The sequence below is a fragment of the Lissotriton helveticus genome, chromosome 6 (genome assembly GCF_964261635.1).
Source record: "Lissotriton helveticus chromosome 6, aLisHel1.1, whole genome shotgun sequence".
Classification (NCBI taxonomy): domain Eukaryota; kingdom Metazoa; phylum Chordata; class Amphibia; order Caudata; family Salamandridae; genus Lissotriton; species Lissotriton helveticus.
In genome coordinates, this window is record NC_136067.1 from 600,509,942 (window position 1) to 600,515,941 (window position 6,000).

The following is a 6,000-nucleotide window of genomic DNA, read 5'->3' on the forward strand; positions in this document are numbered from 1 at the left end:
GCAATAAGAGCTAAGTGTCCACTCGTGCACATGCCACTGCAATTGTTCTTCTTTTTCTTCTAGGATGTGCCAGGTTCGCTCCGATCCCCTCCCGAGACCCATGGTGCTAGTAGCGCCCCTTTTTAAAGTGAGAGTTCTACCTTGAGATACCACCTTGAGGGGCACAGACCTTTTAGGTCCATTGATCCCTTCATAAGGAGTACACACATTTGTTTTTAAAATCCCCCCATTCTAGTACGTTTCTTGTAAATAATACACCCTTAGCACGTCACTTCCTAGAGTTATTCGCTATCATCCTCTAGGGGCTATTTGGATGGTGCTTAAAATCAATGTTTACTTTGGGAATACCACTAAAAGCCACATATCATGGAGCACTATGATAATTCAGAAAGGCTCATATTAATAATGTTTATGTTTGTCTTCTGTTTGTCTGTGTCCTTCACTTTACAGGTGCTGTAACACTCCATAATTTTAGGAGTATTTTTGGAATGAGTAATTCACTCTTCCCCCATTTTTAAGCACTTTTTCACCTTTTTAAATTTTCACTTTCACGTCCCCAGGTTAGGGTGGGTGATTAGAGAGCCCATACCGCCGGGGTTTAGTCCTGACGAATGCCTTGGTAAATAACAACCATCCTTATGGCAGAAACATGTTGACTAAAGATTGAGTATATTCTGTATTTAACCAACCCTGAACCTTGGCAACTAAATTCAGACACTTAATACTCTTTGTTCTGTGCCTTAGGGATCACTCATTAAAATTTGTTTTTGATACCCTTTTTAAGGCACTTTTAAATTTTTCACTGTAATTTAGAGCACGCCCTCCCAGGGGTGGGGGAATCATATCGCCCGACGCCCGAGCCATGTTGATTTTGACCACGGGCAAGAAGATTTAATGTCAATTTTGTCCGATGGACAACTAGACATTAAACCGCATACATAATACAGGCTGCGGGCACTCTGGGACTCGCAGCCAATCAGAAAGGCTGCCAGAGAGCCGAGACGATTTTGAGGCCTGTGATTGGCTAGCAGCCCATGACTAGGCTCTAGCCAGTGATTGGATGGGGGACCAAAACGTCAGTCGTCAGTCGCAGAAAGCGGTAGTCTCGGCAATCGGGTGTCTCGCTTTCTCAGGCTCAATGGGGTGGACGTGCAGAACCACGAGGAAGCGGTCTCAATTTTAACACACGAGGGTAGCAGAAATATCTCGGTGCTGGTGGCGCGACCCGAGACAGAGGTGAGGAGAAAGGGTGGCATTAATGTTATCACTTGCCAAGTGAGCTTGCGGCACCATGCGCGGGGCGTAGGAGTACAGTTAACTTTTTCCTCTCTGCTCGCGAAGGAAAGAACAAATGCAAAGATTCTCCTCAGAGCTCAACAGATTGCAGTTAAAATAATGCATTATGCTACTGCTCAGTTCAGATTGCACGAGAGAAAATAGAGCGCGCTAACTTGGGTTTTGGAGCGGACTGTTCTGCAAGTGGAGCTCTGCTATGCAACGGCTCATTTATACTAAATGTGGTGTTAAAGAATTGTACCGGGTTGTAAACATTTCAAATTCCCGTGATCAGTATCTCAGCTACACCACACATAGCTTTAAAGCAAATGAGCAAGATGTTTGTTTTATCTCGTACTGCCCGTAACAGCTGGTGGATTTTAAAAGTGAAAGGGCAGATGGGTGATTTATATTCATTTCCTTTAGGGACTGAAGCTGCTATCTGTTACCTGTAAAGTGCCTGATCGAAGTCTGCTACTTTTTGTCTGGATGAGAATTGAGGTGGTGAACAGTGAACCGCTGTATGCTGTTACATAATATATGTAAAGACGAAAAGCTGTTGAAATTCTAGTGTTATGAATCAGTCCCATATCTCAGAAACTCATTAATTGGTGGGCTAATAGAGTGTGCGCCTCACATTGCACACTCTGTGACATGAGTTAACACTATCAGTCGCATTCACACTCCCTCGCCTTATTTTTCTCTCACGGGCCGAGGTTTCATTCTCTCTTTCCTGCTATTTTTCAGAACATGTGTCTGTTCAACTTCATTTTAAAATAAATGCTTGGTTCGTGAGGATCGAAAGTGCTGCCTGCAGCCACATGCTGCAAGCACATCGGCCCTGTCTCTTCCGCCCCAAATCCCCCTCCTAAACTGTTCCTCACACCTCATTACTAGCAGTTTAACAGTTTGACTTGTATTGTTCAAACCACTTCAGTCCGATCAGAGGACGCCTGGCACCCCTCCCCCTTGTGCACATTACGTGTTGAGTGTTCGTAGGGAACACATTGTCTGCTTTCTTCCAGGAGGCTACAAAAAGTTTCCAACTAGTGCCCTAAAGTCATTTGTGATAATTGTGTGTATTTACGAGCTAAGACGGAATTGGTGTAATTCATGGTATTGCATTGAAAATCGGGCAAGTTCCCCTAACACTCACCTGACACAGAATGTTCTTTCTGTGGGCCGCACAGAAGGCATGCAGAATGTGCAAGATTATTGAATGTGAAGATAGTACTCTGGAGTAGCATAGTGAAATGTACTGCTTTCAGTCTTGGAACCCGCAAACCTTAGTTATATTCTGGTTTTAGCAGGTGCAATTCTGCTCTAAAACGACTCTCTCCCTGGTCTCGGACTGTGTGCGTCATAAAAAAAATTAAAAATGTACTGTGCATGAGTGCACAACCCAGTAATACCCCACTAACTACTAGTCCCTGCACCGTTTTCACAGACTCCATGCACACAATTCGGTTCTTGCTAAAGCACCTCAACGTAGGGTGTTTCTGATGTTATATAAATGTTCTCTAATCCCTCCTGTTGACCCAGGGAGTTAGACTAAATCAACTACAAAACATGCAATAAAGATACCAACCACTCCACAGTTCCTTGCACTAATACAGGCTCACATGCAGTCGTATTGCTCACATTCTCCCCCTCCCCTTCTCCCTCTCCAGCAGGTGCATCAACTCTTCAAACTAGCGTACTTGCTTTGGAGCCTGAGGCAGGCACATTGCAAACAGATCACTGAAGAAAACACCGACCCTGATGATCTAACCCACTGGGGTCAGAGCATGTGGGACCTGCAGGTGTCTCTTTACCTTGTATGTGACAGCAGGTTCAAAAGCCCACCAAATTACCATATTCATATATATCTATGGCACGTAGGTTATAAACCAATCACTGCAGCAGACTCTCAACCTCCTTAGCTGCCCTCCTATCGGGAATGGAGGCTGTTATCAGAAAGTGTCACAGTTTGCCTTTGATGCAATCAGATTTTCTCAAGCTATCTTTAGGCAAAGAGCCCTGAATGCTTGGGTACGTTAGAGGTACATTACGAATGTTTAGACTGTTGTCCTCCGTCCCCCTATTGCTTGCTGCCCCTGAACCTCATGCCCAGCACAAAATCACTCTCGATGCTTGCACTCGCCCAGCCACATTCTTTTTTTTATTCTGACTACAGAAATGTTTTTCAGGGGATCTCCGGGTCATAACCCCACATTGTCACTAGTTCAGTGTCACTACTAGGTGGCATCAAAGCCTCCAGGACAGGCCCCTGCGGATAAAGAGCTGTTTCATTTCCCCTTTCACATGCGGTGACCAGAAACTCCTTCAGCAGAGACCCTGTGTACATGCATCTCACAGCCTCCACATCTACCCCAATTAATCAAGGGCTGGTCCGGCTCTTTTGACAGTTTGTCTCTGGTGGAGTTGAGTGTCCTGCAAGATGGATGCTTGTGGCTAGCATCAGAACTCTGCAGCAAAACCTGCACAGTCACCGTTGCACAGGGATGCATGTGCAGTCTGCACATGTGGGTGCCAGTGCCTAGGACGGTCTGTCAGAGATTCTTGCCTGCTCTGCTAAATGTTAATGGGTTGGTCAGTGCATGAACTAATAGAGGTTTCTTAATATTTGGGGAGAGGAGTTGGCCTAACGGCCAGGGCGGTCGACCTCGAATCTGGGGATCTGGGTTCAAGTCTCTGCAATGACGCTGAACATCCTGTGATTCTGGGCAAAGCACTCAATCTCCCCGTGCCTGACAAAAATTAATGTGTCCTCATGTAACGCAACTGGTGCTATGTAAAGCGCCCTGATACCCAATTCGGGTCAAGTTCACGCTGTATAAAACTCTGTAAAATAAACAAAAATCACACTGATTAACATAACTTTAATTTCAACTAAAGCTGTCCATTATTATACATGTAGTTACCTGAAGGTCAAAGACCACAAAAAGTTAGAAAATATTTGTTTTTTTAGCCACTACCTTGACCCCGCCCCAGACTCGCTAACCCTGCCTCCTCAGTTTCATGTAGCATCACAGTTCCCATGTTTTTTTTTATGCACTTCAACTACTGAGCAGACAGGTCGCAGGCTGTGCCTGCTACCACTGTTGCACTCACACTGCCCTCTGAATACAGTATTCAGGACTTGCTGCCATGGGGTTTGGAGAGCAGGGCAGGAGAAGAGGTAGGTGGAGGGCCTCCTGTCATAGACTCCAGACTGAGTGAAGGGAGCAAAGAGTCCCCTTATTTTAAAGAGAGTGGGGCTGCCCCACCATTTTACCAACCACCATCCTTATGCCCTTCACACACAGATACCTACCCAGCTCCCAACTCCCCAGTTACACTCTGCACTTCTTGATTTACTGTCTTTTCAAAGTAACACTCCTTCCCTTCGCTATGAGACTAACGTTTGCTTTCCAGCTGTGTGAGTATAATGATTTCACTGGTGCTACATGTCCTACATATCTAAGAGAGACAAACTTGAACATCAAGTGGTGAGCTGCACTTTTTCATGTTAGGGTAGCTTATTCAGCTGCTGCCATTACTCTATGCAAGAGAGAACCCTGTACTGCTACTGCCAGTGCTGCATATGCTCTTTGTGTGGGAGAAGAATGTAGAGATGTACAGGTCAGTGCACAATAATATACACACACATCACCTGACCAGAAGTATAAAAGGATAGATTGATTTAACTGCCTATTACTGCCTCTTGTGTATTTGTACTTGCGTATACTGCCGCAGTGAGCCACAGCACATCTGCTATGCGATTTTGCTGCCCCATGAACTGTTCATAAACTCTGCCAAGAAGTGCAGCTATTCCCATTCACAAGTTTATCAGGGCATCACATCCGAGTATTTTTGAAGCTGGACAGCTAGGAGTTCGCCCTATGATGGAGAACACCCTTCTATCCTACAGGTTCATTTTTCGACAAAGTCTTGTCTGTGCCCAAAAAACTTCAAGAAATGTAGTCAATTATAAGTCTGCACACTGCCTTTAAGTACTACTTCTCTTCATATGAAAATGTGTTACATGCAAATTAGTTGATAATTGGGTGAAGTACACACTGACACATCTGCACGCATGCTGTACAACCACCCACTACAACATTGCATTTAAGAGTGCATGACCATGCATTGCATCATTGGACTTGCACTTGAAATATATATTGCATAATATGTTGCACTGATTGCATTGCAGGTTCTCTTCGTGTAGACCTCCCTTAGTAATTTATGGAATAGGCGGGGCAAGCAGTGACCTTCCCAGGACAAGTAGATTTGTGTAACATTTTGTCCCTTGGCCAAGTAGATTTTTGAAAAATTTCCACACCCCTGCCTCCCCACACAACCAGCTCCGCAGTCTTTCTGGCGTCGTAGCACACCAAAGAGGCACTCGGCCTCTTTGGTGGGGCCCGATGATGAAGCATGACACTGACTAGGTCGGTGTGTGAGGGCTTTCTTTACCACCCAAAACGGGTGTGTTAACCTTAATTTGACTCCATTGTTTGTGGTCTTTAGAGATCTCTGAAAGATTGACCAAAGATTGATCTGACCTCTCTTTTCTTGACCAAACTAACTAATCACTTCCTGGAACAAAAACATAACTGCGATGACATGATGTGGACGGTCCTAGAATCCAAAGCAAGTTGCGACCCACGAGCATTACTACGCCAGGAACAACGATGGGTGTTCCGCCTCAGAACTCATGAACGAGGCCCAAATGATGATATA